This window comes from Oryctolagus cuniculus, chromosome 8 (assembly GCF_051225735.1).
Source record: "Oryctolagus cuniculus isolate XC-2025 breed Fujian yellow rabbit chromosome 8, ASM5122573v1, whole genome shotgun sequence".
In the NCBI taxonomy this organism is placed as follows: domain Eukaryota; kingdom Metazoa; phylum Chordata; class Mammalia; order Lagomorpha; family Leporidae; genus Oryctolagus; species Oryctolagus cuniculus.
This window is the reverse complement of record NC_142874.1, coordinates 143,522,887-143,547,163: the sequence shown is the minus strand read 5'-3', so window position 1 is coordinate 143,547,163 and position 24,277 is coordinate 143,522,887. Positions and strand designations below refer to the sequence as shown.

General features: G+C 42.1%; 1 long non-coding RNA gene across 10 annotated transcripts in view; it reads right to left on the bottom strand.

Moving 5' to 3' along the window:
- The window catches only part of LOC127487367 (uncharacterized), a 412,078-nt gene that overhangs the window by 85,903 nt on the left and 301,898 nt on the right, over positions 1 to 24,277 (bottom strand). For 7 of the 10 annotated variants that reach the window (XR_016212236.1, XR_016212221.1, XR_016212223.1 and 4 more), the window contains one exon: positions 4,208 to 4,328. The exons of 2 other annotated variants lie outside the window; for them this stretch is intronic. This is a non-coding gene — a long non-coding RNA (uncharacterized LOC127487367). Of the gene's footprint in view, positions 1 to 172; positions 271 to 4,207; positions 4,329 to 24,277 lie in introns of those variants that run through there. One more of the 10 variants, XR_016212224.1, reaches the window with a different exon arrangement.

Here is a 24,277-nt window from a genome sequence, read left to right as displayed (position 1 = left end):
AACTTTCCATGGCCCTGTCTGCCAGTCGCCCACTCTGGAAATGGGGGAGCCAGATGGTTCTCTCCTGGCAGGAGGACACAGGTGTCCAACCTGCCCTCATCTGATCAGATGTCCCTCCATGGGGTCTCATCTGTATGAGTGACTGGATGGAACAGGGGCCATGGAGAACTCACCAGGCTGATGCCAGGGGCGGCAACTCCAGGAGCGTTCATGCCAGCAGTCACAGCTGTCGCCCACTGGCAGCGGTGGCAGGGTCTCTCCGGAACTCACCTAAGGAGCCAACCAAGCATCGTCCTCAGGCCTGCCAGCTTCTGGGGTCATCTTCAGACCTTTGCCCTCCACCCTTCCCAACAGCAGCTCATTAATTCTCTTTTCTGCTTAAATAAATCAAAGCCCATTTCAATCATTAAGAAACACTGAAGCTCTTTCCTGAAGTCATCATTAAACTAGAAGTCTTACCATCTATGACTTCAAAAGCATGGGACACGTCTCAGCCCCTTCTTGGACCAATGCAGACTCCACTGTGAGTTGTGTAATAAAAACTAGAGAGACGCAAAGCCAATTCTTTTGCAAAAAGGTGCCTTCTTCAAAGGTTCAACCTTGACAAAATGCCTGCAGCCTGGACTGTGGTTTCCACAGACCTGGGCCACGCTGCATGACAGATCATTCAGCCAAGTTGCTTTTGAGTTCTGAAATGAGCAGACTGCCTTTGTTGAAGGACCCCTTGGCATGAGAACGCACATTTAAGCGTATTAAGTATGCTGGTTGCCCAGGAGGAGTGATGTAATTGTTGCAGCTGCACATGGAAGCACAGAGGTGAGTCTGAGTAGACTGCACCAGAGGAAATCAGGCTGATTTCTTGTACATAGCAAATGACTGAAGGAATTGGGTTCTGTCTCCACCTGCCTTTCAAAGAAAAACCTTTATTAACCTAGAGTTAAATAACCCTCCCCTAACCAAGCCTCTCACACATAGCGAGACCCGCAGCCATTTCAAATTGCCCTTTCCCACCGAGTCACAGGAGTCCAGTGAAGTGGGCAATTTTTGATTCTTTTTTCTTCAGCTATTTTTCACTGACCGTCTCAGATAAGAGAAACTAATCGGCTCGATTCAATAGTGAGTCTTGTGATGGATTTTCTGTTTCTAATAAAATTTGCTGTCAAGCTACTCTGGCAGTTCTGTTTTCATTAAAGGTCATCCAGCAAGTGGCACAGTGACAGCTACTGGCCGGAACCCCTGTGCTGTCTCCAGCATGATTCGTGCAGTGACACCTGGTGGCCAAGATGTGTCCTTGTCCTGAAAAGGCAAGCCAAGTGCATCCCTGCTGCTGTGTGCACGCATGGAGGGGGCAAAGGAGAAGACAGAAGCCCCGGAAGGCAGAAGTCCTAAAGACAACCTCCCCTCATTTCACCTGCTCACCTGTCAAGATCCAGTCCCTCTCCTTCCCCGGGCTCCCCAGGATAGACTCTTGGTTGAACAGAGTGAGCAGGATTGCTAACTAGCTGCTCCGCCCTTCCTCTCTGGCGCTGTACTTCATAAGGATGAGTTTTGATCAAATAGTTTCCACACGATTGTACAAACAGTAGTTCAGCTCTTTTTAACAACTCTTTTCTCAAGAATCCTGGATTAGGATGTGAAACAGGGAAAATATAACTTAATTGCAGTAGTGACAAATTCACTGGATTTCACTCAATTGCTCTGCAAATTGCGTCTTAGTGCTCCCATTAGGAGTCACCCAATCAAATTCCACATACTAAGTATCGCGGAACTATCACTGCAGAAACAGAGCATAGGAGGGAGCCAGCAGTGCCATCATGTCAGTGACTTAAAGGACCTCATCTCTCATCCATCTATGACAGAGGCAGTGGCTGAATTCTGCAAGTAGGGTAATCATGATTAATGAGGATGGGCAGGTAAGCCCAATAAATGTGAGCCCACACTGAATGGCACAGCCCAGAAGAGAACTGAAAGCAAAATCAGGAGATACAGCAAGCGTTCAGCAGGGAGTTGGATCACTAAGAATCCAACAGCTAAAGAGGGTGAAAGATGGAAGCTGAGTTGAGGACACTTTTAGCAAAAGTTATTACAGGAAAAGAATGAGGAAAAGAGTCCTATGGAGAAGGCTAACTGGGCATCTGTGAATAATGGACAGATGTGAATTTGGTATGAGGCTGGCTCAATAGTACCTCTCAACAGGGAATGGTGCAAGACAATCTCAGAGAGGAATCAGTTTCAGAGAAGGTGAGGGAAATTTAGACTGAATGAGGTAGAAAACAGAGTGTCCTTGAAGGCTATTTACCAGGGTGGGACATGAAAGAAAACTTTTGAAAGTTTTTCTTATTCAAGAACAAAGTTAATACCTCCTATAATCAGACACTGTTCATATAGACATCAACATAATGTGCAAAGTTTTAAGAAATGGTATCAATCAGTGGCAACAGATAAATCACCTATTGTCATTTCTCTGTTAACAAAGGTGATAAAGCAAAGCCCCAACTTGCCTTCATTGCCACAGTAAAAGCCACATGTGCTCACTATTTCAAAGAAAGATGTACCAAATGCCTGTCTCTTACTCAGGACCCCCTAGGTACTGGTGACACAGCCAAAACATGCATGACTCTTGTGCTGAGAGGCCTACTGTCTAGGGAGACAGAAGCCCCTATGTGCCTCATTGGCTCCTCAGAGGAGGCAAGCAGAGCCAGTGGCAGTGACAGTGCAGTGGGGATTCTCCAGGGACGGTTCTGATAACCATGGGAGAAGATACCCTCAGAGACCCGGGAGGTGGTGAGAAGGAGCACACCCTCAAAAGCAGGCAGAGGACAGGCTCAAAGGGAAGGCATCTGATGAGACCTGCTCCCAGCCCACTGAAAACCAAGGATGGAAGTTCCTTCCCCCTACCTTTCCAAACCTGTCTCTGACATCCACTCCTCCAACACCACACCCCACCCCTAGAGACACAGTTACCACCCACGCTCTGCCAGAAGTTTATTCATAAAAGCACTATCTATGGGTGTGTATTTGTTCAAGTGCCTAACTCTCAATAAGACTGTGAACTTTGTGAGAACAAGAAACTGGTACCACAAAAGTATGGTAAAGGGAGCTGGATCCAAGTCCCCTATGTGTGTTTCACCACATCAGATCTGCATTCACAAATGCTTACCCACCACCTCTGTTAGACAAAGGCACCTGTGGCAGATAAACTTTAAAGGTCTCTGTATTCTAAGCGTATTAAACTCCCGGCCACAGGGCTCTGAAACAGGGCAATAATCTGACACAGTTCCTTAAGGAAGGAACTGGGAGGTGCTACAGAGGCCAAAAGGGAGAGGCTGAGAAGTGCCAGCTAAGAACCATCATCTGGAGGTTTGCAAAATCAAATATTTAACCAAAAGGGGGCTTGGGCTTGAGCAAAGTCTATTTCTTTGTGATTTTCTGTTAGTTCATTTTGTAGGGGCCATGATAAAAAAAGAAGGCACAATCAGAATAAGACATCACTTGTGCAAGGAAACCCTGTGTGAGGGCAGAACCGCTGAGTGATAGGAGTTCCCAGGGGAGGTTTCCTGCGCCTCTGTTGGTGTCCAAGAATGAAATACTCAAGTACAGATCAAGCACACTCGACTGTTTAACTTTGAAAGAACAAGTCAGGTTCTTTTCAAAGAAGAGCAAAAGGCACAACTACTTTTGCTGTGAATAAGTAGAGAAGCCAGCTGCAGTGGAGGGGAACGGCCTCACTGTGGTTCTACTACAAATGGGGAAGTATTAAAAGAGATCCCCAGGAGGATGTCTTGACTTTATCTGATAATTGATAGTTATCTACGGCAAAGCTGCTGAAGAGGCAAGCCAGGAGAACCTCTGCTGAAACTAGCATTGAGGGCAGTCTCCTGTGCCGTTTAGTGTTCAAGCTTGACTGGCTTAATCAAGAGATACGTTCTTGAAAAGAAAAAACTAATGGCCACAGAAGCATATCAGCCTACACTTTCCATGGGTTTAATGACAGAGAAAGGCCAGTTTCCTAAAATAAAGCAGGGCCTGCATGAGCACTCAATAGGAAAGTATAGGGTGGGCAGATTAATGAACGAACAAATGCATGCCTGATGCAATAGCGAGACTCCCAAGGCATCAAAGCTTCAATAATAATTACTGAAGAACACACAAATTGTGTCTTGACTCAAGCACTTGAAAACTGAAGGTAAAGAACCAACCAACTAACCTTCATAACGGAGGCCCCAGAAGAGCACAACTTCATGTACAGTCAGCTGTCAATTTTCCTGAGGCTCTCATCTGTCCCACAGTTTGTCTGCTGAAAATCTCGCTTTCAACTTCTTGGGAGTCTAATTAGGCAAAACAGATAAGAAAGGTCTCTGTTAGACCACCCACAACTTTGTGTTTGTGTTTCCTGCAGCACATATGCTTCAGTCCCACAAGTGATCCTTCAAACCCAAACACTTAATTGCCTCATTATCTCCTCAAAACCCACAGATGTATTAGAAAGCCAATGAGAAGAGGAGAGAGGAAGGGAGAGAACTGGCTTTCCCTCAGTCTGAAAGCTGCTAATATTTCCTGACTCTCGGAAGCCGGGAGGCATTTAAACTGATGAAAATGATGAACAAACTGAACGACTCAGCTTCCTTAGGGTCAGACGTTCATCATGTGGCTGCAGTAACTTTTCAAGAGAATTTGCCAGCCTTTAGTATCACTGTTCCTCACGGTGGAATAAAAGCAACGGACTGCAAGCAAAAGAAGCATTTTAAGTCCACTGGGGATTTGGTTAACTTGATTAGCTACGTAGTGGCTTCACAATGTATGCTTCTTTTGATAAACACTTTTCATAGGTAACTATTATGTGAACGTACAGGGTTAATAAAATAGACCTAATGCTCTTTAACTGGAGATGGCAGAATACTTAAGATTCTGGAACATGAGAGAAAGCTTTTCATATAATGTCAGACAGCAGAGCCCTCTCTGGAAGCCAGCACTCTGAGGGCCACAGCTGTATAGGATATGGCCATGGTGAGCGATGGCCAAAAGGAGAACTCATCCCATCTCTGAGGAAAACCTGACCACAAACAGCATGACCGTTGTCTCCTGAGATTATGCTCATGTTCCCACTCCAATAAAACTGGCGAAAACCTCCACTCCCCATTGTTTCATGTTGCACCCGTGTGATGGTGGGAGGTCAAGGACCAGATAGGTCATTACAGATATGGGCTGGTCTCACTGTTGTGTAAGTCCCAAAGGGTTCTGGCAGGGGCCAGCACTGTGGCGCAGCAGTTTAAAGCCCTGGCCTGCAGGGCCAGCATCCCATATGGGCACCAGTTCAAGACCCAGCTGCTCCACTTCTAATCCAGCTCTCTGCTATGCCCTGGAAAAGCAGTGGAAGATGGCCCAAGTCCTTGGGTCCCTGCACCCATGTGGGAGACCCAGAGGAAGCTCCTGGCTCCTGGCTTCAGATCAGTGCAGCTCCCACTGTTGCAGCCAGTGAACCAGCAGATGGAAGACTTCTCTCTCTCTGCCTCTGCTTCTCTCTCTGTGTTAACTCTTTCAAATAAATAAATCTTTTTTTAAGTGGATCTAATGGGGGCCAGTGCTGTGGTGTAGCAGGTAAATCTGCCGCCTGTAGTGTCGACATTCCAAATGGGCACCGGTTCAAGTCCCGGCTGCTCCACTGCTGATCCAGGCCTCTGCTGTAGCCTGAGAAAGCAGCAGAAGATGGACCAAGTGTTTGGGCCCTTGCACCCACGTGGGAGACCTGGAAGAAGTTCCTGGTTCCTGGCTTCGGATCAGCTCAACTCTGGCTAGTGGGGCCATTTGGGGAGTGAACCAGTGGAAGGCATCTCTCTCTCTTTTTCTCTCTCGCTCTCCACCTCTTTGTAACTCTGCCTTTCAAATAAATAAATAAATCTTTTTTAAAAATGTATCTAATTAAGCCCCCTGTCATTTTACAGACACAGCAACTGAGGTCCAGAGAGGCTACGTCTGTGCTTAGATGAGCCTGAGGGAGTACAATGGGGCCACATTAGGAACACAGAGCCAGGAGTGGTCAAATCAGTGGGAAAGACACCCTAAGCAGCTAGTACTGGAATAGCCAAAGGCATGTTCAGATTTTGGGAAGTAAGATAAAGACTGTGAAAAGGAAAGCAAAATTAAATGTTGGGTCTGAGAGGGGCAGGCATTTACCCTAGTGGTTAAGCTGTCTGAATCCCACACCAGAGAACCTAGGTTTGACTCCTAGCTCCAGTTCCCGAATCCAGCTCCCTGCTAGTGCACACCCTGGGAGGCAGCAGCTGATGGCTGAAGTAGTTGAGTTTCTGCACCCTTGTGGGAGATCTGGATTAGTTTCCTTGCTCTTGCCTCCAGCCTCCGCCAAGCCCCACCTTTGCATGTATTTGAGTGAACCAGCGACAGAAACTCTCTCTTGTGCTCTCTCTCCCTCTCTCTCTCTCTCTTGCTCTCATTATTGCTCTTTCTGTCTCTGAAATAAATTTTAAGGTTAGCTCTAATGGATGAGCCAGACCAGAAGAGATGGCAATTTAAATGCTGCAGTGTTGTCTCCTTTTTGGCTAAGTGTCTATGTGTGGTGGAATACAGTTGGTTTAATTTAGGCTTCTTTCTTCCTCCTTGCCGTCTCTCCTCATCCCCATCTCCCCCTTCCTGGTAGTATTAGTTTCCTGTTGCTGCTGTACCAAATTATTACATAAGATTAGTGGCTTAAAAAAAAAACCACCAAGTCATTCTCTGACAGTTCTGGGGCTAAGTGGTCCAAAATGGGTTCCCAGACCACATCACAGTGTCTGTAGGACAGCACTCCCTTGGCAGTTCTGCAAAGAATCTGCCTCCAGCCTTCCCTGCTTCCAGAGCACCGGGCTTTGCAGTCCTAGCTCACAACCCCTCCCCCATCTCACTTTCATCCCACACCGCCAATCCTCGTCCACCCGAAAATTTCCCCGTACCTCCTCTTCCACTGACACCTGTGATTATATTGATTTAGGGCCTGCCAGTTAATCCAGGGGGACTCCCTACACCTTGAGATCATTAATTTGATTGTGTCTTCAGAAACCCTTTTCTGACATAAGCTAACATTCACAAATCCCAACACTTCAGACATGGATGCCTTCCGGAGCCTTTATTCAGCCAAGTACGTACACCCCGTGAGTGAACTGCAAATCCATAGATGTGAAATGCTTTCTCTCAAAAGGCAGCAGGAATTCTGACACATGGTTGCTCAGCGAGAGCTCTCCATCCCATGAGGTGGTCACTCCACTTCTCCTGATTCCAGCATTCCATGACTGATCTGAGAGCTGTGCACTTTCCAATGCCTGCTGGGTAATAGGCAAAACTTTTCAATGTGCATCCGATATGAAAGAGTTGCAGTAAACTGTGGATGCCTTACCTCTGGGAGAAGAATCCAACCGTCAATTGATTGACATTTTACAAAAGGAAATTATTCTTTGACCAACAAGATTTTGCCCTTTTGAAAGCATAATAACTTTTCAGTGAGGGCTACATCAAAGTCTGTCTTTTTTAAGTCACTTAAAGCAATAGCCTAGAGTCCTAATTTAAGTTAAAATTCAATTGCATGTAGTGCAACCAATGGGAATAAATCAATTGAGGTGACAATCAGATGCACAGGTTCCTTTACACTTGGTTAAGTTCCCATATGCAGGCTCAGGGATGATTTACATCAAAATTTACTCCTCTGCTCAGGGATTCTGCATTTCTTTGTCTTTTGATTGTAAAGTGCCTTCCAGTTACAAACTTTAAAATGTGAAACAGATTTTTAAAAAGTAAAAGCATGATAATTAGTTTGGGCAAGTTTCCTCTCTGCTTTTTCATTTTTGTGACTTCAGAAAATCACAACTAACCTTACTGATCCATATTCCATACCAAATTTTCATGACCTTTGCAGCTGGTTTATGTTTTATGGCCTCTAAGACAAGGGTGACATAACTTTATAGTAAATAAAATTGTTCTGCCATAAAGTTATTTTCTAAAGACCTCACTAATTCTAAATTCCTATTCAAATCCATCTCTGTTCAGGTATATTTTTTCTAGCATTACAAAGTCAAAAAGTCCACTCAATCTGCATAGAACATTACCTTTGAACAATAAAAATGTCATAATTTCCTCAGTACCATAAATATCGTGATGTATCCCACTTTAAAATGCAACTCCGTGATACAGAGTTTAGAATAACATATTTCACATGCTACATAAGAAAACTGTTTCTATAGACATTATTAGGGTTACTCTGTGATTCCAAGATTTCATGATGATGCGCCTTATATTTATTAATTTATTTATATATTCATTTTCATTTAACAAGCATCTGTTTAATAAGCATCTGTTCCAAGCTAGGTCCTATGGAGATGAGAGGTTGAGAATTCAAAACAAATAACAAACTAGACTAGTTAGGACAAAAAGCACACAGGCGAACATTCCCATCAAGATAGAGTGGAAGCCTCATTGGGCAGGTGGGACCAAATGATTTAGCCCATCTGGGAAAGTCATTGTAGAGTTCTCAAGGAAAGAAAGACTTTAACTGGGTCTTACCAAACGAACGTGTGGCTACCAACTAGATAAGAGATATTAAAGTGTGTGTGTGTGTGTGTGTGTGCATGTACTCCCTTGTACTAGTGAGAGATCACATGGTAATAAGAAAAAGCTTTGACCAGAAATCCGGTGACCTATACCCGAATTCCAAGTCTTCTTGTCCACTGTGTGCCTGTGGGCACTTGTCCCCCTTAGAACTCTCTGCTGGAAAGAACAATCAACTGCATTTCATGTCTAAAACCAGATGGCTCAAAACCTCCCATCAGACACTTGTCTCTCCCAACCACTGTCATTGCAACCCCTCCCATTCCCCTACGACACATGGCTGATCATAGACAGGAAGAATGATGAGCACTGAAAGCATTGCTCAGGAAAGCGATGATCCTCATTGCAGTAGACATTCAGTCCACTGACCAGACAGGTGGCCAGGTCTGTGACATCACTGCCTTCAGCAGGAAGGCACTTCCCACATGGGGAGGGGCATTGCCCAGAGACTGACACATTGGGCCCTTCGCCACTCCGTCTCCACTCCAGCGTGCAGGGCCTTTAGCTCTGCTAAAATGACGGCCACTACACTGAAACCCCCAGGCACTGCAGGGCGGAGTCCACGGGGCTGGGCCATCATATCCTTTTCCCCACACAGAATGCCCACTTGTTTTCTTTCAGCTCTTTTACGTCTACTCCAGAGCCCCCCTCTGCCTAATCATTTAAAGGTTTAACTTCTCTGTTTCCAAGGCTCTTAAAAACATCCCCATGTCACACGCAGTGCTCCAGCCAAACGTTAAACTTTCCTTTAAGTTTGGATGAAGTCTCGGGTCTTCTCTGTCATTCGCTGTTCATCCTCCAACAGCAAAATAATGAAGCCTCTGACTCACCCCTCTACTGCCATCAGGTCGCATGATTTGCTCTTCTCAGTACCTGCTAATGTAGTATAATGCACCATAACACGCACTCCACATGAGGCATATTTTTTTTTTCCTGCACATCAACCCTGTGGTGGTTTTTAAAGGGAGCAAACCAGAAATGAAATGTGAGGGTCCTGCCTCATCCCTATGGATAGCAGTTGTAAAATTAGACATTGAAGTAGTGACTGTATCATGCTTGAATTAGTAGTCCTGGCACTCTAATATCTTGATCCTTTTTAAGTTCTCCAAGAAAATCCTTATTCCTCCTTTATGTTAAGATGCTGTGTCCCCTGTTTAGTGTCATTACTTCAAACTATAGATATTGAGGCCTCAGACACTGTCATATTCATTTCTATCCCCCACAGGGCTTCACGCAGGGCTGATCATAGAATGAATGCTTAATATTTGTTAAATTGAAATTATCTGAAGCATGTTCCAACTTGTAGTTCCTAAAAAGCCCGTGGTTTTCCAGGCAGGAGGTTAATGGCCCTTGTTTTGCTTCTGTTTGTGCTATAGAAAGTTGCCTCCACCACTGAGCTTTTGCAGCCTGAGCTGGAAGGCAGTGACTGACCTCGGTACTTCTCTGATTCTCATGGAAGCTCTGCTTCCTACAGTGGCTACTGGCATCATCTTGAATCTACTTTGGACACTTCCTGTAAATAACCTGAAACTTTCAGTTCAGTACTTTTGTTCAAACTTTGCAAATGGTAACAACTAAAAGACCTGTGCAAGAAATCTGAAATAAACTCTACTGCTAGAGTCAGGTGGATCTGGTTGGTCTGACGTGTGGTGCTGAGCAAGAAACAACATGGGAGTCTTAGGAGCATGGATGATGGACTACACAAAATACAGTGAAGATCAAAGCCCAAACAGAGACAGCATCTCTGCAGATGTTCTGCCACTGCAACAGAAGAGGGAACCTGAGACATCAAAAATGTAAGGCCAGAATCTAGAAAAGGGGAGGAACTACATATGATGGAACCCTCAAAACTTCATGTAAAATGAATATTATAGCAAAACTATGAATGGATTTCAAAAAATTCTAGCACCAAAATAAACTTATGTTTTAATATTTCCATGAACTTTTTTAAGTATCCTCATATACTGAGACTCCATATACTTATACTCCAATGGGGGATCTAATGTTAATTAGCTAAAACCTATACAATTCTGGGCAATATATTTCTCTTCTTTTCCTGAAACATTAAGGGAGAAAATCAAATCAGTTGCTCTGTTTCTCCAAATGTTAAGAAAAAAATGAGATCACTGGCTTGTTTCTAGGCTGCCTTTAGCTCTTACAGTTTATAACACTTATCTATGGGCAGATCATGTTGAATGTTGTTAATAAATACGGTATGTCAGGTCACCAAGAGGCAAAGATTGTCACAAGGTTTCACATCCATTTATTCATTAAATGATATATTAAAGGAGCCAGCTTTCTGGCATAGCCAGTAAAGCTGCTGCTTGCAACACTGGCATCCTGAATGGGCCAGCTGCTCCACTTCTGAACCAGCTCCTTGCTAATGGCCTTGGAAAGCACCACATGTCCCAAGTGATTGGGCCCCATCATCCATGTGGGAGACTCAGATGAAGCTCCATGCTCTTGGCTTTGCAGCAATCAGGGAATGAACCAGCAAATATGGAAGATATTCGCTCTCTCTCTCTCTCTCTCTCTTTCTCTCCCTTTAACTCTGACTTTCACATAAAATAAACAAATCTTATAAAAAGAACACTGGCTCTTCTTCAAGAAAGAATCAAAAATTCAGTATGGGTGAATTTTAGGCCCCTCAGGAGATTTTTTTGAAAAATTCTCCACAGTATATTCTATAAATTCATTAGTAGAAACCATAGTAAGTGTGCCTATGAAATTGTGTTGATTTAAAGCTTATTCTATTAATATTAACAGAAAGATATTTAACAGCTGTGATCCTAAAAAAATAAAGCATAAGCAAGTGAGTAGGCAGTGGAAAATGGAGGAGCAAGTCCTCAAATCATCATCTTCAGGACTTACCTAAAAAGCGAACTTGAAGTCAAACAGAGATTTTAAGACTGGCCTTATCCTTGCAGTCTTAGAAAGAATGTGATGCTTAAATGTATTTAGTGGTTCACAATTACAGTGAATATTATCTGCTATTCCTCTCTAAGGGGTGGGGGAGGAATTTAAACTGCTACTCAGCCAGTACGTGTTTGCATTCTGTGATTTTGGAGCTACAATTTCTTAGCCAAGAATATCGTAGGAAGAACATGTGCCGGCGCCGCGCCTCCCTAGGCTAATCCTCTGCCTTGTGGCACCGGCACACCAGGTTCTAGTCCCGGTCGGGGCGCCGGATTCTGTCCCGGTTGCCCCTCTTCCAGGCCAGCTCTCTGCTGTGGCCCGGGAGTGCAGTGGAGGATGGCCCAAGTGCTTGGGCCCTGCACCCCATGGGAGACCAAGATAAGTACCTGGCTCCTGCCATCGGATCAGCGTGGTGCACCGGCTGCAGCGCGCCGGCTACAGCGGCCATAGGAGGGTGAACCAACAGCAAAGGAAGACCTTTCTCTCTGTCTCTCTCACTGTCCACTCTGCCTGTCCAAAAAAAAAAAAAAAAAAAAAAAAAAAAAAGGAAGAACATGTTTTTCCCATTTGGAAGCACTGCTTGCTAAACAGTGTGAAGAGGTAGAACTAACTGATCTGTAGTGACACAGGTCAGGTTCAGATAATAGAGTGTTAGCTTGAGAACACATATGCAATCTATAACTCTGTAGTGCACCCAAAGCCTATAGTAAACAGTGTTTGTTACAAGAGGAATAAGCAATATAATACAGATCAGCAGTGCATTTCAGATTTCATTTGCATCGGAATCACCTGGAGAACCTGTTAGGACACAGATTGCTGCACCCCTCTCCCAAAGGTTCTTTCATTAGGAACTAGTGCAGTACCTGAAAATCCACATTCCCAAAAACTGTCCAGGTGACGGAACTGCAGCTCGTCCAGAGGCTACTGACCATCCCTGACTTAGGCCTGGGAAAGCTGGGAGCTGGCCTGAGTGTGGCATGTGTTTTCACACCAAATAACCTTCTCTATGTGTCTTTTTCCTCCTCAAGGTGAAGAGCTCTATGTTCTATGCTCTCCTCAGCTCCAGCTGATGCTCTTCATAGATGACTCACACCATAAAATCCTGCACCAAATCAAGTGGAGCTTACTGAGTATAAAGTAAAATTCCCCATCTGCATGCCATCTGGCCTTCAAGTCCAAACAATAAGTGTTCACAAGAAAGGGACGCCAAAACAGCATTCTACGTTTTGCTTCTAGTTTTCCTAAGAATTATCCAAAAGCATGCCCTTTTCTCCTCCTGCTCAATTCCGTATCTGATTTGTCTCAGAGACCTCAAGCGAGGAATTTTAAAACATGTGTCAGCATTTAAGTCACATATACTCCATGGGGTCAAGGAAGGTGTTAGTCAAAGGAGACAAAATTTCAGTTAGGTAGGAGGAGTTAATTTCAAGAGACCTCTTGTTCAACAAGGTGACTAAAAAAAAAATACTGAATACTTGAAAAATTCTAAGATTTTTAACTTGTAAATGTTCAAGCACAGAAAAAAATGATTATTCTGTGAAGTGATGCATGTCAGCTAGATTTAGTCACTCCACTGTTCATATATATATATATACCATATATCTAATTTCAAAACATGCTGTTTTAATATGTAATAAACCATGCTGTTATTTTTTTTTTGACAGGCAGAGTGGGCAGTGAGAGAGAGACTGAGAGAAAGGTCTTCCTTTACTGTTGGTTCACCCTCCAACGGCTGCTGCAGCCGGCACGCTGCGGCCAGCACGTCGTGCTGATCCGACGCCAGGAGCCAGGTACTTACCCTGGTCTCCCATGGGGTGCAGGGCCCAAGCACTTGGGCCATCCTCCACTGCACTCCCAGGCCAGAGCAGAGAGCTAGACTGGAAGAGGGGAAACCGGGACAGAATCCAGCGCCCCGACTGGAACTAGAACCTGGTGTGCCGGCGCTGCAGGTGGAGGATTAGCCTATTGAGCCATGGTGCTGGCCAATATGTAATAAAACATGCTGTTTTAATATGCAATAAAAACATATAAGTTTACCTGTCAATGTAAAAAAAATAAGTCAAAAATAGAAACACTATAGAAGTTTCCCACCTCTCTCCCTAATCTTTAATTAGGTTTTAGTTGGATTTTTAAATATGGCAGCTATAATGAGAAATCAATACATTGTCATTTATAGCCATTTACCATACCAAAATATATCTGTGCATCCAAACTCTTCATTAGCAGAGTGCAGTGTGTACTCTCTCTATTGTTTAGGTCCCTGTTGCTATTGATTAAAAAACAGCAGAGAGAGACATAGAATCACATCTTCCAAGAGGTTAGGAAGAATGAGATGGCTGAACCAGCATTCCAAATCACATCAAAGTATCCAACCTACTGAGTAAATGCAAAATTCAGACTAGCTGCTGTTATCAAATGTGGTTTGGAGACCATTTTGTCAGAGTTCCCTATGAGCCAGACTTATCAACAAGCAGAAAGACAAATTCACCCACAATATGGAGCTGGAGGAGAATCAGCCCCGCAGCAATGGGGCTGTGCTTGCTGCAATTGAACGCTGCTAGCTGTTCATCGCCAAATTGAACACAAGTGGGACAAACTGCTGACACACAACATATGCCATGGAAACCGACGGCTGGAATGAAAGAGGCTCTAGCTAGACCATTATGAAGATCAGGAAACAAGAGATGGTTCACTTCAGAACAAGGCTTCACGTAGACAGAGCACAAGATGGAGTAATATATTTATTATTGTCCAGAGAATTGCTGAACTTTGCAGCTGCCAAGAATCTCAGCAATCCATACTATTTCTCAGCCTTTTCATTGTTTCCTTTTCATACACTCATCCCTTAAAATATGTCTTTCCCTAGGCTCTGTCCTGGATTCTTTATTCACTGAATGCTTTCCCTTGATAACTTTATCACCTTTATATGGATGATTCTCAGGTTTTTATTTCTAGTCCTGACCTTGTTCTTGAGCTACAGATTCAAACATTGCATAGCCTTACAGACATCTCCTGTGCATGTCTCAGTGGTGCAGCTAATTCAACGAGATGGAAAAAAGTGAGCCACTCAATGCCATGTCTTGTTATCTGCATTAGTGGCGGCCCTGCATTTACAGTCACCTGGCACAATCCATCAGTCTTCTGCCCACCTGTCTCCCTTCCCCACATCTATTCCCTCATGATGCCACTGTAAGTCACAGGACCCCTGCCCTGCATCATTGCAGGGATCTCTCTGATACATTCTACTGCCCAGTCCTCTTCACATCCTGCTCTCTGATTGCCTAACTCCTCTGGCCCCAAAACTCGGTATTACTTCTTTGCTTTGTAGAATACAGTCAATAGTTCTTAAAATGTCATTATAAGTGCCTATTAACTGACTTCAGTCTCCTGTCTGACTTTATCTTCCACTCCATCCTTATTTCTCTCCCCTCTTGGTCCATGGCTGTATGACTTCAAGCCACTAAAATAAAAGGCTCAGAAAACAGTTCATAAAAAAGGAAATACAAATCAGCTTGTGTGAGTTCAAACTGATGAAATCTTTACTTAATATATACTAAATGGACCTTCTGTATATAAAGATAATTGAAAATGAATCTTGATGTGAATGGGAGAGGGAGTGGGAGATGGGAGGGGTGCGAGTGGGAGGGAAATTATGGGGGGGGAAGCCATTGTAATCCATAAACTGTACTTTGGAAATTTATATTTACTAAATAAAAGTTAAAAAAAAGAAATTAGACTTCATCAAAATTAAAAAAAGATAAATGAAAATACAAAATTAAACCAAGAGTGTATTTTCATTTATCAAATTGTTGAAAGTCCAAAACTTTGATAATATGCTCTGTTGAAGAAACTATAGTGAAAAAAGTACCCTCAAATATTACTGGTGGTAGCATATATTGCTACATTTTATGAACTGCTATTTTAAAAGGTCTTTTCAAAATTTGAGTGCACTTGCCCTGTTGTAGCAGACTGAAAATGGCATGCAACATTGCATTCTTCCATGTCCCCTGCTCTTACATGGGGGTATTGCATATACACAATAGCATTCTTCTCTAAGAGATAACTCTACTTAACTTCCCCCCTTGAATCTGAGCTTGTCCTGTGTCTCCTTGGCCACAGAATGGAAGTGGTCTACTGGCTTTCAGACTACACCTCAAAATACCTCCCTTTTTTCTGCTTTCTTTGAATCCTGCCATCTCCCTGCGATCAGGTCTAAACTGGCTTGCCAGAGGACAACAGTCATAAAGCCCCACTGCCTGCCTCTATAGTCAATAGCTATTCAACCAACAGCCATCTTGGACAACCCAGATCCAAGCCAACCATCAGCAGACTGCAGCTACTGACCAAGCCCAGAAAATCTCCATGGAACTTTGCCCTTATCTGCAGAACCACCCAGCTGACATGTAGACTTAACATTAATAATAATACAAAATGTGTATTATTATTTTAAACAACCAAATCCCCCCCCCCCCAAATCATGTTTTTCCTGACTTGTGGTAATACACAGAGTAAAAAAAAAATACAATGTCTATGAGCAAAATTGACATTTTGAGATTTTATTATTGTTTACAGCCTTTGTCTTTACTCTTGATGACCAGTGGTTTTTCCTACGTATTACTTGTTGAATTCTTTACTTAGTGGAGGGTTAAGCTTGTGATTATAAAATAAACTGAGATTATGTCATTTTAATAATTAAAAAAATAAGAAAGTAAGTAGGAGGGAGTGTGGGACTATGGCAGGAGGGAGGGTAGGGTGGGAAGTAACACTATGCTCCCAAATCCGTGTATATGAAATACATGAAATTTGTTCAGCTTATATAAACAGAAAATTTCATAAAAGAAAGAAATAAAAGAAATGGCTTATTTTGCATAATAACAAACTTATACACCTTTATTTTTTTAAAAATATTTATTTATTTATTTGAAAAGCAGAGTTAGTTACAGAGAGAGAAGGAGAGACAGAATCTTCCATTTGTTGTTTCACTCCACAAATGGTCACAATGATGGGGGCAGGGGCAGGCTGAAATCAAGAGTTTCTTCTGAGTCTCCTGCGTGAGTGCCAGGGGCCCAGATAACTGGGCCATCTTCTTCTGCTTTCCCAGGCACATTAACAGGGAGCTGGATCAGAGGTGGAGCAGCCACTCTATTGGCCCCTGATACACTTTTTAAGGGAGAAATCCTGCTTCTAGAAATAAATACATGCAAACATACACACACTCACACACACAAAATCTTTTTGAACACTGACCCATGTTAATATAGTGCCTTTTTAAAAATGAATAACTTTTAAATGAGTAAATCACCCAAAAGGCTTTGTCCCTGCCTACACCTAAGCAATTGCCAATATAGTTGTCTCTGTCTAGACAGTAAGTATTAAGAGATTATTTAATGAATAAAAATTTTTGTCCGTGCTAAAACAACTGACATTGACAAGCACCTTTGAAGTCATCTGGTCACCCCTGTGACACAATGCATGCTCCCAGTTCGGTCATGTGACCCCTTTGTTACCTTCTCCTGGAACAAGAAGCACGCTGAACCACATTAGTAGAAGAAATGAAAGAAGAACAAAACATGTCTCTAAAGAACAAATGGTCCAGTTCCAAGTTATTTTCTTATAAAGAGCATTATGGATGAAGACGTTGTCACTGCATTATATTTTAATTGTGAAGAAACAAATAAATCATCAGTGATAAGAGGAAGGTTAAATAAATAATGGTGCATGCAAGGAATGGGGTACAGCTGTTATTATAAATAATTTTTAACCACTGTGGAAAACAGATTACACCATTATGTAAAGCAAAAAAGATAAAATGTGAAATTCTCTATTCAGTAAGATATCAATTGTGGAAAAACCTGATGAGACAAGTAAGATGCAAAGAAAATATGCCAACGTAGTAACTGTAAACATTTACATTGCTTCCTCCTTTTCTACTTTTCCTCTTCCTCACTCCTAAATTTTCTACAATATTCACACATTACTTTTCAATTTAGCATATGGTAAAAATGCTAAACATAATAAACTCAGGATTCACCAATACTAAAGAAGTCAGTAAGAAATAGGATATCATAATAAGACATGCTAAGTGCTTTCACAAGAAATCCTAACCCCTTAGCACAAGAAAAGACGGCTTCTTGCCTCTTAATGGAACACAGATGGGCAAGAGGTTTTCCATTCCATGCAGTCAAGAAAGAATAAGACTTCTGCTCATAACTCTGCCTTTCCCAAAGTCCTCAAACTTCTGTGCATCTATTCAATAGAAGAGAAAAAAAACAAGCCAGGAGATACATATGTGGGAGTATGCTGTGGCCCAGGATAGAGGGGCAGGCACCACTAGAGCCCATGTCCACATCTATTGGAAGCAGCACTGGGCAACTCATGTGTCTACGTTCCTGGGAGGAAGAAGCAGCAGCCATGGTGGATATTAGCCAGTCTCTAACACAGCCAGCAAAGAGGCTCATGGAATATGAGAATTTTGTGTATCTCTTAAATTTCTGAATGACAGGAAATTGGAAAAAAGTAGAAAAAAAGAGAGTCTAGCTGGATAGCTTGGCATGACAGCGGAAGTAAAAGTGAAGGAGATAACTACTCTTAAAGGAGGGAGAAGGACAGAGCCATCAGAAGGCCAATGTCTGCATTTTTTACCTGCAATCAGAACTAGGAAAACCATCTCTAATTTCTAACAAAGCTTTGCTTCACTTTCAATCCCGCTCTCAACCTCTATAACCTCTTTGGCAAATTAAGGTTCAAACCTCAGAGCTCTCATGTGTAAAATGAAGTTATTAATACTTAATTTGAGAGATTCCAAGAAGGAAAATTAAGGAAAAACATACTGTGCTAGGCTAGGGATAAACAGTAAAAAAAAAAAAAAATAAAGTGTAAGAAGTTCACTTTCAGGAGTGAACTGGAGAGAAAACTACACTGGAAATCCTACAAGAGGAAAAGGAACACTGTGGACCCGTGTGGAGGGTGAGGATGCAGGCATGGATGCGAACATAACCACAACTGCAGCAGCAGAGAGCTGGGACAGGTGGCAGCTTGGAGATGGAACTGAAACCAGACTGCAGCAACCCACGGTGACAGAGGAGGAAGGAGAGCATGGCGTGCATCTGGACTGGAGCACTGTGGGCTAGTGGTTGCTAATGGTTGCCTGCAGTTCCACTGGAAGTAGAGGGGAGACATTTATCCCACCCAGTCTTCCCCACAACAGTATCCACTGCCTGGCTGAGAAAGGGCAGGTGCCATTTTGGTTTTGGGCAGGAGCTGCTGAAGACTGTGTGCACTCACAGCAACTGGCTGAGACAGGACTCCATCTTCTCAGCGTACTGGCAGCAGTGGCAGGAAGATAGTAACATTCGTCCAATGACTCTGGTGTACAAGATCCAGAGATCCTAGTGAAGGAACAGTCCACAGTCCCCAATGGCTGAGCCTGGCTGGGAGGTAGCTGGCCAACCACCTGAGACAGTGAGGTGCCTACAGACTCTCAGGATCAGCACACCTAGGAGGGGCAGTCTCAGGGAACATCTGCCTCTCTGTGGACTGGACAGGCTGGCAGGGCAGAGAGAAACCTCTGTAACTAGCGACTAAAGGAGCCTTGTATGCAGAGACCGTGGGGATTTGGTGGTTTCCTGAGATGATGCAGGGTATAACTGGGTCTCTGGGCAATCACTGGGTGCACCTCCACATGTTCAGAGCTCCTTGGTGGCCTAGAGCAGATTGTTGCAGTGGGACCTGTGCACACAGTGAGGACTGTGCAAATCATTAGTGCAGTTAATTTGGTGGCACAGAACACACCGGGGGCTATTGAAATCTACCATGAGCAACTTGGGTGATACCCTGAATACTTGCCCCACCCTGGAGCAGTGACCAGAGCTCCATGGCCACACTCACCACATACTGCTTGGTATTCACTGAAAGTGCAGACATCCCACTGAGCCACAGAGGCATAGCTCAATGATAAAAGTCAAAAGAAGAAAAAAAATCAACTCCAAAAGTGCCTAAAAACAAATGCAAAAATTCAGGAAACAAGAATAAGGAAGACATATGAGCTCCCAAAGAACACAACATTTCAATTTTAGAATGTGAACATGAAGAGACTGAGGAAATACCAGAAATGAAATTCAAAAAATTAATCATAGGATTACACAAAAGTAATCAGAAGTAAATTCATGAACTAAAGGAATTCCTGAATGTGTGGAGAGAGCTGAATAGAAGGCTTATTTAGTGAAATAACTACAGAAAACTTCACCAAATTAGAGAAAGAAAGGGGCATCCAAGTACAGGAAGCAAACAGAATTCCTAATAGACATGACCAGAAAAGATCTTCACCATGACACACTGTAGTCAAATTTCCCATGGTAGGGACCGGTGCTGTGGTTCAGCAGGTTATAGCCCTGTCCTGAAGCACCAGTATCCCATATGGGTGCCAGTTCTAGTCCTGCCTGCTCCTCTTCCAATCTAGCTCTTTGCTGTGGCCTGGGATATTGGTAGAAGATGGCCCAGGTCCTTGGGCCCCTGCACCCAAGTGGGAGACCCAGAATAAGCTCCTGGCTCCTGGCTTCAGATCGGCCCAGCTCCGGTCATTGTGGCCATCTGGGGAGTGAACCATCAGATGGAATACCTATCTCTCTCTCTCTCTCTCTCTGCCTCTCTGCCTCTCTCTGCAACTTTGTCTTTCAAATAAATGAAATAAATATTTAAAAAAAAACAAATTTCCCATGGTAAAACATAAAGAAAATATTCTAAAATATGCATGAAAGAAATGCCAGATCACTTTCACAGGGTCACCAGTTAGACTCACAGCTGACTTCTCAGTAGAATCATTACAGGCTAGAAGACAATGACGAGAATATATAGTCAAAGTCTTAAAAGAAAAAAAAAAACTGTCAACCCAGAATACTGTACCGTGCAAAGCTCTCATTTATGAATTAAGGTGAAAAGAGACCTTTCACAGCAAACAGAAATTGGAAGAATTTTATGTCACTCATTAAGTCTTACAAAAGATGCTTAAGGATGTGTTATACCTAGAAACAGAAAAATGGCCATCATTATGAAAGAATGTGCAGGCAGAAAATCCTGCAGTAAAAGTACAAAAGAAACACAAAATAAAAAATAGGTGTATTTATGGAAAAATGGCAGAGCATGTCGTTATTTATCAACAGTCACCTTTAATGTAAATGGCCTCAACCCCCAATTAAAAGATAAAGACTGCTCTAATGGATTAAAAAACAAGACCCATCTACCTTCTGCCTACAAGAAACATATCTTACCAACAAAGATACATGTAGACTGAAAGTGAAAGGATGCAAAAAGATATTCCATGTTAAAGGAAGGCCAGAAAGGACAGGTATTGCCATCCTCATATAAGACAAAGTAGACTTTAATATAAAACTGTAAAAAGAGACAAAGAAGGGTACTGTGTAATGATTAAGGGATCAATTAAATAGGAAGTTGTGATTAAAATAAATATATATGCACCCAATGAAAGGGGCCCTGGCTATTTAAAAAAATGTTAATGGATCTAAAGGGAGACATAAACACCAATATAATAGTAACAGGGAACTTCAACACCCCACTTTCATCATTGGAAATACCAATTGGACAAAAAATCAACAAAAAACAACAGATAACGAACACTATGGCCCAAAAGGACGTAACAGATATCTACAGAACTTTCCATTCTTCAGCTGCAGAAAACACGTTCTTCTCATCAGTGCATAAAGCAAGTCTCAGCAAATTAAAAAAAAAAAATGGAAATCATACCATGCTTCTTCTCTGACCACAATGGAATTAAGCTAGAATCAATAACTCAAGAATTTTTATATGAAATACAAACACATGAAGACTGAACAATATGTTCCTGAATGAACAGTGGGTCACAGAAGAAGTCCAAAGAGAAATCAAAAAATTTCAGGAAACAAATGAAGAGACAATACAACATATCAAAACTTATGGGATATAGCAAAGGCAGTGCTAAGAGGGAAATTTATAGCAATTGGCACCTACATCAAGAAACTGAAAAGACAATAAATGCATCTCAAGGATACAGAAAAACAACAAACCAAGCCAAAAATTAGTAGAAGGAAAGAACTAATTAAAATTAGAGAAGAAATAAACAAAATTGAAACAAAAATACAGAAAATCAGTGAACTGAAGACCTGGTTTTTTGAAAACAATAAACAAAACTGACACAGCATTGGCCAAACTAAAAAAAGAGACAGAGAAAGAAGACTCAAATCAATAAAGCAGAGATTAAAAAGAAATGTAACAACAGATATAAAAAGAATCATCAAGAATTACTACAAAGAGCTATATGCCAACAAATTGGGAAACCTAGAAGAAATGCATAGATTCCTAGACACATACAATCTACCAAAATTGAGTCATAAAGACAGAAAACCAAAAACCAACACAGAAATTAAATCAGTAATAAAGACCCTCCCAAAAAAGAAAATCCCAGGACCAGAATGCTTCACTACTGAATTCTACCAGACATTTAAAAAAGAACTAAATCCAATTCTTATCAAGGTATTCAAAACAACTGAAGGGAGGGAATTCTCCCAAATTCCTTCTATGAAGCCTGCATCACATTGAATCCTAAACCAGAAAAAGATAAAAGAGAGAAAAAGAATGATTGACCAATATTCCTGAGGGTCATGGATAGAAAAATTCCCAAAAAAATATTAGCTAATCGAATCCAACAACACATCAGAAAGATTATCCACCTGAACCAAGTGGGATTTATCCCTGGTATGCAGGGATGTTCAAACATTCACAAATCAATAAGTGTGATACATCACATTAACAAGCTAAACAAAAACCATACAGTTATCTCAACAGATGCAGAGAAAGCATCTGATAAAATACAACAACCTTTCATGATGAAAATCTTAAGAAGCAAATAGGCTATAGGAGGAACAGTCCTCAAGACAGTCAAGGCAATTTATGACAAACCCATGGCCAGTGTCCCACTGAATAGGGAAACGCTTTGAATCACTCCCCCTAAGATTTGGAATGAGACAAGGATGCCCACTTTCACTATTTCTATAGCATATATTCCTGGAAGTTTCAGCCAGAGCCATTATGCAAGATAAAGAAATCAAAGGGGTACAATTTGGAAAGGAGGAGATCAAAACTAATTACATAATTCTATATATAGGAGATCCAAAAGACTCCACTGAGAGGCTATTGGAACTCATAAAATAGTTTGGTAAAGTGGCAGGATATAAAAATTAACATGGAAAAATCAATAGCTTTTGTATACACAGGCAATGTCATGGCTGAGAAAGATCAGTCCTACTCACAATAGCTCCAAAAAAGTATTAAATGTCTTATAATAAATTTAACCAAGGATTTCAAAGATCTCTACAATGAAAATTACAAAATATTAATGAAACAGAAGACATTTAAAAATGGAGAAATCTTCCATGTTCATGTTTTAGAATGAACATCATCAAAATGTCCATTCTACCCAAAGAAATTTACAGATTCATCACAATCCCAATCAAAATACCAATGAAAGTTTTGCAGATCTAGAAAAAATGATGCTAAAATTCATATGGAAATGCAATAGACCCCGAATAGCTAAAACAATTTTATATAACAAAAACAAGGCTGGCAGCAACAAAATACCTGATTTTAAGACACACTTCTGGGCAGTTATAATCAAAACTGCCTGTTACTGGCACAAAATCAGATGTGTAGATCAATGGAACAGAATAGAAACTCCAGAAATCAATCCACGCGTCCACAACCCCGAATTCCTGAAGCAAGGACAGTGTCTTTAACAAATAGTGCTGGAGAAACTGGATCTCTATGTGTAGAAGTATGATACTAGACCTTTTACATTATATAAAAATTTCACCCAAAATGGATCAATGCCCTAAATCTATGATTCAATACCATCAAATTAGTAGAGAACATCGGGGAAACTCTGCAAGACACTGGCATAGTCAAGAGCTTCTTGGAATAGGCTCCAGAAGTACAGGCTATCAAAGCCAAAATTTACAAATGGGTTTACATCAGGCTGAGAAGCCTCTGCAGTGCAAAGGAAACATTCAATCAACATGAAGAGGCTACCGACAGAATGGGAGAAAATATTTGCAATCCATGCAACAGGTAAAGGGTTAACATCTAGAATCTATTAAGAGCTCATGAAATTCAACAACAAAACAAACAGTCTAGTTAGGAAATGGGCAAAGGACTTGAACAGGCATTTTTCATAAAAGGAAAATCATATGACCAAAAGACACTTGAAAAAATTCTCAGGATTGGGGCCAGCACTGTGGAATAGTGGGTAAAGTTGCTGCCAGCAGTGCCAGCAGCCCATATGGGTGCCAGTTCGAACTTCAGCTGCTCTACTTCTGATCCAGCTTTCTGTTATGGCCTGGGAAAGCAGTGGAAGATGGCCCAATTCCTTGGGCCCCTGCACACATGTCGGAGACCTGGAAGAAGCTCCTGGCTCCTGGCTCCGGATCGGCACAGCTCTGATCATGTGGTCAATTGGGGAGTGAACTGGTGGATAGAAGACCCCCAACTCTGTAACTCTGCCTTTCAAATAACATAAATAATCTTTTTAAAAAATGCTCAGGATCACTAGCCATCAGGGAAATGCAAGTCAAAACCATGGTGAGGTTTCACCTCACTCCAGTTATAATGGTTCTTAAACAGAAATCAACAAACAACAAATACTCATGAGAATGTCAGAGAAAGGTACTCTGGTCCACTGTTGGTGGAAATGTAAACTGGTGCAGCCACTGTGGAAGACAGTATG